Consider the following 14,611-nt stretch of genomic DNA (forward strand, 5'->3'; position numbering starts at 1 on the left):
TAAGAGACCTCATGATGCATATGATATGAATGCAAAAGTTAATGCTTTGTGGGGAAGCATTGCCACAAAGGGAAAGAAATCAGAGAGACAGAAAGTCCGCCGAAGTATAATGCATTCCGTAAGGAAAACTCATTGGGGAGACAAAGACTTTGGGGATAAAAGGGAGTTATGCGTAGGTCAGGCTACGACTTAAACTACTGGGGACTCGAGGAAATCCATATAAAATGGAGACTCAGCCGGGAAAACAAACAACATCTACAAGGGATACGAATAAGTCAAGATAAACAGAAGCATTCGACTCATGAAGGGGAACACCGATTTCACTAAGGAAAATGCACACTCAACTCAACGGATTTCGACAAAAAGATGCAGAATCTCTCTATGATGCATGGGAGAGATACAAAGACATGATGAGGATATGTCCACATCACGGTCTCGAAGACTGGGTGATCATTCACACATTTTACAATGGGCTTTTGTATAACACAAGACTGACAGTAGACGCTTACGCGGCCGTGCACTTATGGACACATACAACGAAGCCTATCAACTCATTGAAAACATGGCCCAAAACCATTGCCAATTGGGAGGTGAAATAACTCCCGTAGAAAAATCCCAAACAAAAGGTGGAATGTACGAAATCATTAGCCTTGACCACGTCCATGCAAAGGTAGATGCCCTTGTTCAAAAGTTAGACAACTTTACCATACCACCCGCAGCCACCGTGGCTGCCGTAACTCCAAATTACGAGTTATGTGGAATTCTTGGACACACTGCACCAGAATGTCAGATATCAGTAGGAGTCCCCACTTATCAAGTAAATTATGCACAAGGAAATCCTTATTCGAATACCTACAACCCAGGTTGGAAAAACCATCCCAACTTTTTGTACAAGAACAACAACGCCTTGTATGCTCCTGGGCAAGCACCCGTTGTTCCACCTGGATATCAAAAGCCAGCTACTAATGATCCTAACATGCCTAGGAAGTCCAACCTTGAATTAATGATGGAAAGCTTCATAGCTACCTAAGCTCAAACAAACAAAGACTTCTTGAACCAAAACATATATACTAGTGAGCAACTTAAACAATTAGCGAGCAAAGTAGACGCCTTAGCCACCCATAACAAAATGCTTGAAACACAGATTTCACAAGTGGCTCAACAACAAGCATCTACTGCTGCTCCCACTGGCACATTTCCTGGACAGCCACAACCTAATCCAAAAGGACATGCAAATGCCGTTATATTGAGAAGTGGAAAAGAACTAGACGAACCCGTAGATCCAAGACTCCAAAATCCTGCCATGTGCCAAAAACCTGACAAAACAACAACTGAGAAGGTAAGTGAATCGAAGGGGAAGGAAGATAATACCCAAGAGGCCGAAGAGAAAGAAAAACCTTATGTGCCTCCACCACCTTATGAACCACCCATTCCGTATCCTAAAAGACTCACAAATTCTAAAACCGCAGGGCAATTTAAGAAATTTGTTGAACTTTTGAAGCAACTGAATATTACAATTCCCTTTACAGAAGCCATCATAGAAATGCCCTCATATGCCAAGTTTCTTAATGAGATCCTATCCAATAAGAAAAAGATTGAGGATAACGAAACAGTTATACTTACTGCTGAGTGTAGTGCAATAATCCAAAACAACATGCCTCCCAAACTAAAAGACCCAGGTAGTTTCTCCATACCCTGTGTCATTGGAAAGTTCGTTATAGACAAAGCTCTATGCGACTTTAGAGCCATCATTAGTGTAATGCCCTTAACCATCTGTAAAAGGCTCAACATGGGAGAACTAAGACCAACCAAGATGTCTGTTCAACTAGCTAACCGCTAAATAAAATATCTTGTTGGTATACTAGAGAATGTCCCAGTACTTGTAGGACAATTCTATATTCCTACTGTAGCGGGAAATTCATGATCATTAAGCTATTGACAAGCTAGAGATCAATTGAACAAGAGTCGTCACCGCGCTTTTATTGTTTCCAAGGGAAAATGGAAAAGTACGAACAAAACCCAATGAGTAAGAAGTTTTCAAATAAAAACTAATAAAAATCAGAGATCACAGGTAAGGGGTTGGTTACACAGAGGGAAGGTATTAGCACCCAAAGTGTCCTAGGTACTCCTAGGGAGCCCTTTTTGTGTGCATATGTACCTGGTATAAAGTGATGTTTACAAGCAAATAGAATGGGGGGATGAGAAAAGAATTTGTTAATTATATTTTTGTGTTTGACAAGACCTTTGGTCTTGTGCCTACATACCAACATAAGAATGAGGGATCAAAACCTCGTAGTTCGTGCTATAAATTTCAAAATGAGTGTGTTGGTTTTAACAAAATTTAAGTTTGGAAGACGCAAAGGCCTAAAATGATTTGAATGAGTTAGTTCTTTTTGGCTTTTTGAAAGTTTAATTCAAGTATAGTTAAGTTTATTTACAAGATTGATTAAAGAAAATAAGTTTGAAAATGCAATGGCATAAGGCAAAAGTTTCTACTTTTTGTAAAAGTGGTCTAAGTTTAGAACAAAAGTAGTTCAGACAAAGAAGGTTTTGAAAATGGAGAGAGAGATTTTGAAATTAAAGAAATGGGGAGAAGATGAAGAGACTATCCTATGCACAAAAATTAAAAGTTTAGAGTTGAAAAGATCTGACCAAATGGGTAGCAATCCAATAAACAAGTATGTCAATAGAAACCCAGAATTCCCTTGGACTTTTTGGAATCAAACAACACACAAATGCACAATTATATCAATCTTGCATAGCAAAGGAATCAAATAAAGATGACCTCATCCAAGCTTATCCACTTCATAATCTTTTTCAAAATAGCCCATGTAGTAGATGAATTCCACAAGTCATAGGTTCAACATAACAGCTTAACAATGATCAATGTTGGAGATGAACCAGAGAGATCTTCAAAGATGTATCAGATGAATTTCAAATTACAAACACTTGGTTCTTTAGTAAGTTGGCATTGGCCAAGTCCATTAGCAAAGGAATGTTACCTAAGTTCTAAGTCCAATTAGGCCAGATCAATACCAACAGTCCACTCAAAAGTCTTTAAGGGTTTTTTGTTGTTATTATGTACTTTAATGGTCAAAGACCACACAAACAAGCAAAGTATACACAAACAAAATATATCACACAATATGGTCCAAGTGGACAAAGTAAAAATTACATTAACATAAACAATTAGAATGATATGTATAATGGAAAATGATATGAAGTGCTAAAAGTAAATTGCATTAAAGTAAAAGCTTGTAGTTAAAAGTTAATAGTTAGTAAGTTAGTAATTAGTTTTCTTTTGCTTTTGATTTAAAGACATTCTTTAGAGAACACTCAACCCACTTGCCACAAGCATGGATCCTTGAACCAAAAGATCTTCCAAATAAAGGAAAGAAGGCCAGGTTTCCACACAATACCATGGAAGAGGGGAGACTTACAATCTCACTAACTAGAATGCTTATACCTTTTGTGTCACAAATTTAGCGCTATGTTAAGCAATCGTAATTGGACTTATGTGGAAGTCACAACTATTTGAGGTCGGGCAATAGACTTTTGGTGTTAATGCATGTTGGAAAGATAGTATTATGAACTATGCTCATTAAACATTCCACACACAAAAGAATATGCAAAAGGTGTAGCCTCTGTTAATCTTTCAATCAACTAACATTAGGACTTTGAGATGTCATTGGCCAATAGGAAATGAATGGATGAAGAAGGGGAATTAGATGAAGAGGGAAGGGGATGGATGAGATCACATATTGGTCAAAGGAGGACTCTTACCAAATTAATATCATTCATTCATTTTGGGAAATGGAATGTACATTTCATCAATCCCTAAATCCAATGATATTAACTTGACAAAGTCAAATCAACCTTGACCAAGGCCCAACAACAAATAAGAAACCCAAACAAGTCAATACAAATGTTTAACACAATTAAAATGGCATTTATTCAATTAAAATAGTAAAATAATGCATTAAATTTAAATATGTTTTGTCCAAATCCTAAAATCTCATCAAAACATCAAAGAAATGGCCATGAGATTTATCATAGGTCAAACAATTTCAAAGGACCTTGGAGAAAAAATTTCATATTTTTTGGACACTTAAAAATATTTCTAAACAATTAAAAACAAATGAAAAATCAATTAATTCATGAAAAATATTAATAATGATCCAAAAAATAAATTTATTTCAGAATATGAAAGAGAAAAATATTTGAATTTTTTTTTGTGAAAGTCCCATATTTTTTGGATCAATATTGAATTTAATATGAATTATTGAAGAAAATGAAATTAAAATGAAATTCAGAAAATCCAAAAATACGTGGACCATCAGATCTCTCTCATTAAGTGAGGTGGCAGATCTGATGATCCAAAACGCGCGCTCCATGTGTTCCTTAGTCAACCGCGTGGCATAGATGGTAATCAGAACAAACGCTCCAGATTAGAACGTGGAATGAGGATCCTATGGTCCAGAGGTGAGACACCTCATTCCCGGAGCCAAAGCTTCTGTCATCTACCCCGATGAGCTCCACCGGACTGGTTAGGATGAACCATCACCAAAATACAAAACAGGGACATGATCCTAAAGAAAAAAAATCACTGAGCACGAATATGACCTCCAATTCCTCCAATTCCAAATATATTGAGAGATATGTGGAATTGAAAAATGAGGTTCATGATCTGAGTTGCTTCGATTTGGCCTCAAAGCAACTCAATCTTCTTGCCTACATTGGTAGGACTTCAAACAACTCAAGAATCAATGGAATCGAGAGAATCAAAGAGTTTAAAATTTCTGCAAATAACCTTCAATGGAGGTTTGAACACGGTGGAACTCGATCTGAATTGTGCTTGGCTTCACTTCACTTGCTTACAAGAGAGGAATGGAAAGGTTTAGAAGCAATGGACTCCTGGAGAATTGAATTCCAAAATAGTGGAGATTCAAGCTCAATTTAAAATGAATTTATCAGGGTTATCCTTTGAGAGTGAAGGGTTTTCAATGGAGATTCAAAGTTGGCGCAATGTGTGTGTCATTTCTGAGCAAATGCGACTGTATTTATAGCCAAATCCATGTGATATTTGCACACTCTTTTCAACCTTCCAAATTTGGCAAATGATGATAGCATGGTGCATGGGCGCGCATAGGCCCATGGAATGATAGCTTGAAGTCTAAAATGAATGATGAGATGTGTTGAAGCAATCTTGGAGTGCAAGTCAATTGGACATTGTTGCTTGAAGTTGGATCCATGCCAAATGATATCAGCCTGTTTGAGCCAGGCGCAGCCTATGCATTTCAAGTCCAAAATGAATTAATTTGAGCTCTTTGGAAAAGTGAGATCAAGAGGAACAAGTTTGATAATGAACACTTTTTCATTTGGAGCTTGGAAATTGGAGAAATTTGAGGTGGATGTTTGGAAAAATTTGACATATCAAAAATTTCCTAAGTGTCAAGCCATATGTCTCAATATTCCACCTTGTTTAACCTTTTATGGGAGCTTCAAATGAGAAAAATTTATCCATAAAAGTTGTAGCTCTTTCAAAGAAATTCAAAATGGTCACCCATTTCATTTCATTTGGATTTGAAATGATAGAGTTATGCATTTTTGAAGTTTGGAAAAATCACTTGATCAATGGTATAGGTCAAAAGTGACCTATAATGTAGCCTCATATCACATGCTCAAAAAAGTTGAATTATCTCCCACTCCAAACATTAAAGTTTAAGTGTGCAACTTGAAAATCTATCATCTCATAAAAATTTAGTAAGTTATTGGGAAGTTGACTTTCAAATTAGGGTTTAGACAAAATGACCTATAATGTTTTAACATAGAAAATGATTTTCCAAGCAAAACTAGCTCTAGGTCTCAACATGAAAGTTGTTTAGAATCTCATTTAGAGTAAGTTCTCTCTAGGAATAAGTTTCATATGGTGAAAAGTGTAGGAGATAGGGTCTAGGAAGACCCAGTTTTGATCAGATGAATTTATCTGGCTAACCACCATCAACCAACTTGCTAATTTCAAATTCTCTTGACTTTCTTGGCTCATGGTAGATCATATATGCATAAGATGATGGAATTTGAAGTGTCCCTTGAGGAATTTGATCAATTTTTGAGATAGCTTGTTGGAGAAGTTACTCAAGATACCCAGTCAAACTAGGGTTTCCAAGGCAAATCACCCTCAAACTCTTGAAGCAAACTTGATCAATAAAACATGTAGAGATTATTGGGACTCATATATGATGCTTATAACCATTCTTGAATCAATTATTGGTTGTGCTCTTTGTTCATGAGGGTCTTAAAACCTAGATGTGATCTTGATGAATCAATGGGATCATGCCCTAACTACAAAAGAGTTAGGCAAATACAAAGACATATTTTTGGTATTTTGGTTAGTAAAATGATAATATAAAAGTATGACATAATCACAAAATGCTAGGTGATCTCTCCCAAATCAAACCCAATAAAGAGGGGTAAGGAAGATGCCAAGATATGATCCCAATGCTAATGCTTATGATGGAAATGCATGAGGGATCTTAGGGTCAAAATTGGGGTCTTACAACTGCCCCTATTTAAGGACATTCTAATTGAGGAGGTGAAGGTTAAAATCTTCATGTCGACTCAGTATAATGGGCTTAAATAACAACATAGAGAAACAAATTTTGGTCCCTAAGAGACCTCATGATGCATATGATATGAATGCAAAAGTTAATGCTTTGTGGGGAAGCATTGCCACAAAGGGAAAGAAATCAGAGAGACAGAAAGTCCGCCGAAGTATAATGCATTCCGTAAGGAAAACTCATTGGGGAGACAAAGACTTTGGGGATAAAAGGGAGTTATGCGTAGGTCAGGCTACGACTTAAACTACTGGGGACTCGAGGAAATCCATATAAAATGGAGACTCAGCCGGGAAAACAAACAACATCTACAAGGGATACGAATAAGTCAAGATAAAACAGAAGCATTCGACTCATGAAGGGGAACACCGATTTCACTAAGGAAAATGCACACTCAACTCAACTGGGGAGAAGATAAACTTCAACACGGGAGGAGCATAAATCTATTATCTACTCCCTGCTATTGGGTAAGGAGATAATAAAATTATGACAAAGAGGACATCCGTCATCGGTTAAGATGAACATATCAAGGATGACTCGCTGAGGAAAAGCCCAGGGGAATATTCATTACCGGTTACTGGGTAAGAATAGCCTTGTTGGGGAAAACTGCAGAAAATAGGATTTACAACTACTAGTTACTGGGTAGAAGACCAAAGGGTGAGAGTATCCGTCATCGGTTAGGATGAACATATCAAGGATAAACTCAACAGGGAAGAAAATCCGTCATCGGTTAGGATGAACATATCAAGGATAGACTTGCCTGGGGATGTCAAGGAGGATACCCGTCATCGGCTAGGATGAACATATCAAGGATATACCAACTGAACAAAAAAAAGGAATTACATCTATTGAAAACTGGATAGAAAACCGTCGAAGAGAAAAATCCATCACTGGTTAGGATGAACATATCAAGGATTAACTCTGCGAGGGGACAAAATAGGATTTAAAACTACCGGTTACTGGGTAGAAGACCAAAGGGTGAGAGTATCCGTCATCGGTTAGGATGAACATATCAAGGATAAACTCAACAGGGAACAAGAATGGGGATTACATCTATCAGTTACTGGATAGAATACCAAAGAAGAGAAAATCCGTCATTGGTTAAAGTGAACATATCAAGGATAGACTCTGCACAGGAGAAAAAAGTAGGATTTACGACTACCGGTTACTGGGTAGAAGACCAACAAAGAGAATAAAACCCGTCATCGATTAAGATGAACATATCAAGGATTAACTCTCTGAGGAACCAAAATAGGGATTACAACTACCTTTTTATTGGGTAGAATACCAAAGAAGAGAATATATGTCACTGGTTAAAGTGAACCTATCAAGGATAGACTCCACGGGGGAAGAAAAGATATTCGTTACCGCTCAGGATGAATATATCAAGGATATACTTTTTGGGGAATATATCCACTAGGGATTCTGCTGAGGAGAAAAAGGGTACTTTTGAAGGGTATTGGGCAAGAGGTAACAAACCACAAACTAAGAAGAATATTGTAATACCCCAAAATTTACCCTTTATTTTTCTTGGAAGCATGGGATTTTATTTTACACTTCTTTAGCATCATACTAGGTCATACTCATTGCATACTGCATTAGTGACATGGAAATCAGGTTTTGATTGATCACTCCTTAACAGAAGGAGCCCACGTAAAGCAAGATTGAGAATTGGACTTCATTTTATAAGCATACAAGTCTCAAGGGTCTCAAGGGGGTCTAGGTATCTTATTATGCTCCTCAGTTCATTAGTGAAGGATTCAGAGCATCAGAGTATTCTTCGGGATTTAATCAAGAAATTAGGGTTTCATGGTTCCCTGCAACAGGAAATGTTTGGTGGAAAGTAGAGGGGTTCATCCATGTCATGATTGGAGAGGCATCTTGGCCTAGGAAGACTCACAGTTATCTCAGAAAGATCCATTGGCAAGCAGTGCAATCAGTTCCAGATCATTTTTGCCCTAAAATTAGGGTTTGGTATAAAATCAGTTTATTTATGATTCTTTGGGTGAAACTCTTTTCCATGGCCCTCCATATGTCCACAAGGGTCTACATACAAAAAATCAGATTTTTATTTGAGCCAGAAGTACTTCAATTGATCACTGGAATCGGGAATCAGATAGTTTGGGAAAAGTCAATTGTGGGGCCAGAAAAGTCAACTCCATACTTTTTGAGAGTGGAATCTCAAAATTCATTCCTAGGGGATCCCACATTTGAAATTTGATCAAGGTTGGATCATGGATTCATCATTTAATTAGGAATTGGAAAAGTTACTTAATTTGGAAATGGTTGACTTTCCATTTAGGGCAAGTTTTCATGATTGTTGCACTCACTTTAAGCCCATTTTCCTTCAATATAAAAGCTCCATTTGAAAATTTCTCCAACATATAAGTTGTTCCTCTTGTTCCAAGCTTTCTAGAGATATAAAGTTTTCTCCATTTGGATTAAAATGGAGAAAGTTATGCTTAGTCAAAGTGAGACATATTTTTAGGACACTTAGAAAAATTTCTAAGTCCAAAATCTTCAAAGGTTGTCAAGACTTCTTGGCCAGTTTTCTTTCATTTCAAGGCATCATTTGAAAATACTTTCTTCACAACAATTGTACCTTGCCATGTCCTCTTTCACCTCCTTTTGTAATCATCTCATTTCGATTCATGGTTTGAAAGATACATTCACCTAAAGTGGGCATCATGACTTGATTTTCTAGGCAGCATTTAGGCCAAACTGGCCCAATCAGTTTTGCATGGTGAGGCCTGAACTTGAGGGCCATTTTTCACATTCTTCCACTCATCATTTCAACTTGTGCTCAACATGAAAGATGCTATGCTCCATGAGATCTTTATACTGTTTGCATTGTCTCACCAATTGGTAACTTGATCATCAAGTTACATGGCCATAAAGTCACCACCTTGGAATGGATTTCTTGCTTGCCAAGCCATGCTACAAACCAAGTCACGTTTTGCTACCTCATTTTGGGTCTTGCAGCAATATGTCCATTCATTTAAACTTTGCCAAATAACACAAACCTAATACACCTCACTTTGCATTATGGACATCATGGAGTTCTAAGCCCATTAGAACATTTAACCTACATATTTAAAAGATGAAAACCCTAAACCTAAGAGAAAGCATTGGAATTTCGTGGCAAGGCAAGGCAAAGAGCATCACAAGTCAGATTTACTTTCTTAAGTTTAAGCATTTGAGGTGAGGCATCAAGACAACACTTTTCTTCTTCCATTCTCTCCACAACCAAGAGGCAGTGGACCAAGTCTCCACTAGGTAACCATCTTACTTCATCTCCATGGCCATTATTTTCCTCATTCTCATGCTTGTTTACCATGCTCATCATTGTCTCATTACTGTTTTGCCATTGCTAATCATATGCTCATGTTGTTTCATGTTTGTTTATAACGCCAATCTTATGCTTGTGTTCTTGATGTTATGGATTTGTGTTGTGATTTTCCATTATGTCGTGCCCATATTGACATCTTATTGTAAATATTTCTCCATGATCAAGTCATCATTTTACTCAAACAAGGATACCATGATGATTTACACATTTTGTACTTGAGTTTTGGTTTTTATTTCATGTCGTTTGGTGCCCTATGGTGGTTGTAATCTTGAGTGGATGTTTGGAAAAACTCACTACATGGGCTGCATTTTCGTGGTTGCATGGCATTAGGGTTTGTCTTCATGAAGAAGATGATGACGTGGCGCCTTGATAGCCTTTAGATCTCGCGCGCATGTCTTAATTGTGGTCGTCCAACCGTTTTTGTCCTTTAGTCACTTAAACTCATATGACCAATTGATACCATGTTGACATGTTTTTTTAAATTAAAATGTTATTTAATTAGTGTCACGCTGGGTTTATTTAATTGTTGTGGATCATGGGCCCAGCGCTTTTGCTTTCAACACCCCACGCCTGGCCCATCAATACCATTCCTTCCACTTTCATATTTCTTTTTTAATTCTTATTTAATTTATGTTTTGCTTTTAATTATTTTAAAATATTTTCTTTATTCATAAAAATCCTAAAAAATATTTTTCACTTTTCTTGATGTCTTATTTAATATTATTTTATTTTTATTTTCGTATTTATTTAATATTAATATTTTATTTTAATTATTTATTCTAAAGGGTCCATTTTAACACACATTTTTTCCTTGATTTTATTTTTATGACTTAAAATTATTTTTAGCTTTTGATTTTTGGGATGAAGTTCGACTAATGTCCCATGGTCAACCTGACTTTTTCTTGGAATTTTATTTCCCATTTTCAATTTATTTCGGATTTATTTTTGACCTAGTTTGGTTGGTTGACTTTTGTTTTGACCTCTATTTTATTTCAATTAATTTATGTACCAATTTTCATTATTTTAAAAATATTTTTGCGGGATGATAATGTCCTGACCCTACCTTACTTAGTTTAATTTTTCATAGTTTTCTTGATAGTTTGCTATTTATTTGATATTTTTTAAGTTGACTTGAATTTTCAGTTGACTTCTTTATGGTCGATGTTTCACTTAGGGATTGCTTATGGCAATTGAAGAGACCTTTTGATCCTCCCTTGTTCATCTCATATGCCATGTATTAGAGGCCTTTTACCTTGATTTTATTTGGTCCTTACCTCATTTCCTGATTAAATTATTCAGTGGACCCTTTTGTGCATACTTTCATCTGTCTGGTTCATCTGTTATCTTTTATACTTGTTTCTTTCATTCATGCTTTCTATTGCTTGGTCGTTTAACATGTTCATACTTCCCATGCATTGTTTAATGCTCCATTATTTGATCTTTGATTGGATTATATTCCTGTTTACTTATCTTATTGTTTGATAACTGTTGCCTACTTGTATGATGTATGAGGCATATATTCTTATTGTTTGATTGCCATGAACCATCCCCATTCATAACAAATGTACCCCTCTCCCATGAAGTGTATAATATTTATTCTTTCATTCTTTGTTCATCTGTTAATACAAGAATTTAAATGAACATCCGATAATCATTTCAAAACAAGATCAAAAGCTCGATCCAACGTCGAGTAATCATTTTCAAAACTTAACAGAACCAGCACGTATTCATCCATACTTTTGTAAGTCGATTGCTTCATGCATCGCCATTTCTCTTGTAAGTCGATTGCTTCAGGCATCACCATCTACCTGTAAGTCGATTACTTCTGGCATCGCCATCTACCCTTATTCGTGGTTCGTCTCCTTGCTCCTCCCGTCGACTCTTATTCCGTTTAGGTAGCACCCACTAGGTAAAAGCCTTTGTATGATAACATAGGTAGAATTCCCTTATTCTTTGCATGCTAACAGTAGGTAGATGTCCCCTTTGTAAATCCTAACACATAGGTCCACATTGCATGACTACTCTAGGGCAGAGCTTCCCCATTTTTAGACCTTCTGTGCGTCTCTGATCTTGTGGCATGTCAGTCCGTTCTATTGCAAAGAGGTAACTGCCTAAGACTCGATTCAGTGAGCTGCGACACCTACTGCTAGAACGTTAAACACATTGCCCACTTCCCTTTGACACAACTGGTGTCCTCTTTTGTAAGTCCATGTTCAGATGGCAATCCTTAACCCCTAGTTAGTCGAACTACGACAACTCTGATTCTCATGTTCAGATGAGATACGTAGGCACGAGATGCGATGTCTTGCCGAGTTTTTGACTGACGACTAACAACTAATCCTTGCTCGCTTTCTCCCTTGTTGCGATTCTTTTCTCCCGCCCTCGTAGCAATCGAGACCTTCCCTTTCTCTTGCCCTAGTTGCAATCGAGACCCTTTGTTCCCGTAGTTAGTTGAACTATGTTTTGCTCTGATTCTCATTCCAGATGAGATACGTAGGCATAAGACGCGATGTCTTACCGAGCACACTTCTCTTTAACCCATAGGTAGCCGAGCTATGAAGACTTTGATTCTCATACTCAGATGAGATACGTAGGCAGTGGATGCGACATCCTTGCGAGTCATTTTCTTTTGACTTTCTTTTAGTAAATATTACCTTAGACTAGAACAACAAGAGTGGATCCCGTAGAGTACTATAGATGCGTAGGGGTGCTAATACTTTCCCTTCGCATAATCGACTCCCGAACCCTAGATTTGGTTGCGAGACCTTGTCTTTTCCTTCTCTTCAAGTTTTCTTCGATCGTTTCCTTTCGCTCCTTTGGGATAAATAACGAACGGTGGCGACTCTTCTATTTTCTTTTTTCACCGGTTGTTTTTTTCGCACCAGTTGCAACAAATATTACCAGTTACTAGGTAATAGACTCTTAGGGGACCAAAGTATCTATCTAGGTAAGAGCTAGAAAGAAAGCAGTCAATCAAGACCCAACCCATTGAGGACATAACTCAACGGGAGTAATTCCATCCAGAAAATTTGCTGGAGAGGAAACTGAAATAACAATCATCCACGAGGAGACAAACTCAGTGGGGAAACCGAGAAAGGTTAAAGTATATCTGCTTAAGGGACTGACACTCTACAATTGAAGGAGGACATACACCAGATTCAGTGTGGGGATAAAGTACCACCATAACAGAGAATGAGAATCTCAAACCAATCAAATATGAAGATGCAAGATATGCAAATCATGAATTTATATGGATGTATGTATATGTATATATGATGATTATGCTGACAAAACGATCATGAAGGATACAAAGGTGTCACAAAGAAATTGAACCACCGGTACAATCTTTGGTCAATCCACAAATCATGGAGACAAACTGCTGGAGAACAGAGAGATCAACATCCCAAAGGCTCAACCCTAGCTGGGGAAAGACGAAGGAGATCTGCTGAGGATAAAACATCCAATCTGTAGGGAATTTTAGGTCAATACCATGAAAATGGGAGACAACCCTACTGGGGAAGAAATCAAAAGTTGCTACGGAACCAGGAGGAAACTCTGACTGGGGGCAAAGATAGATGGCGACTGGTGAAAACACCAAAGCGATCTATTGGGGAAAGATCAAACAACTTTTGATGACGGTCTACCTGCTGAGGCGAAAACGAACTCCGCTGGGAAGGCCGAAATTCCGTTGGGGACAAGGACACGCCGCAACCAACTCAGCTAGGGAAACAGCAATAAGCTACACTGGGGATCAAACATTCCGTCGAGGAACTGAATCAACACAAACGTCTAGGGATACCCGAAAAGTTAACTGCTTGGGGAACCTCATATGCTTCGCACTTAAGAACTTGCTTCTTACTGAAATGTTGTTGATATTCTTTTTACTTGCTTTGGAAATGTTTTTTCTTTTATATATTAAAGGAAACTTGATTTTGATTTAAAAATTTAATTTTAAAATGATCATAATAAAATTTAAAACTATTGGCTGAAGTAAATAAGAGTAGAAACAATTGGATAAAAGCTCAACTTTACTTATTGGAATGGTAGTCTATAAATGACAAAACTCCATAGATTTTTACAAAGTTGAAAATGGTAATTTACATGGAAAAGGGGTACATTGAATACAAATGATCCTTAATCCTTCTACCAATTCTTAATATCCAATATGCTCTTGATCGCTGCTGGGATGATGAACTGATGTCAACCCTTGTGCTCAAACAAGTCTCCAAAATCACTAAAGATCAGCAGAATGCAGTTACTCAACTTATCGGGAAATTCTTTTCTGTTTTATGTCTCTAATTTTTGCCTGGATCGCCCTTTCGGGTTTTCAATCCACCGAGATGCTCATTTTTGCCTAAGTCGCCCTTTCGGGTTTTCAACTTAGCGAGTTGTTCTTTTCCTTTTTTAGGCGAAGTATTTTTTGACTGCATCTGCGTTCAAAGGATGAGTGAACTCTTCACCACCCATAGTTGTAAGAATCAATGCACTGTCTGAAAAGGCTCTCTTGACAACATACGGGCCTTCAAAATTAGGAGTCCATTTTCCTCTAGAATCTAGATTGAATGATAAAATCTTCTTGAGCACAAGGTCACCTTCTCTGAACACTCGAGGTTTGACCTTCTTATCAAAAGCTTTCTTCATTCTCTGT

At 37.3% G+C, this 14,611-nt stretch overlaps 1 pseudogene; it reads right to left on the bottom strand.

Moving 5' to 3' along the window:
• Positions 1 to 336: 336 nt before the first annotated feature.
• LOC127088818 (uncharacterized) lies at positions 337 to 436 on the bottom strand (annotated as a pseudogene).
• Between the last annotated feature and the right edge of the window lie 14,175 nt (positions 437 to 14,611).

Source organism: Lathyrus oleraceus, chromosome 5, assembly GCF_024323335.1.
Source record: "Lathyrus oleraceus cultivar Zhongwan6 chromosome 5, CAAS_Psat_ZW6_1.0, whole genome shotgun sequence".
NCBI lineage: Eukaryota > Viridiplantae > Streptophyta > Magnoliopsida > Fabales > Fabaceae > Lathyrus > Lathyrus oleraceus.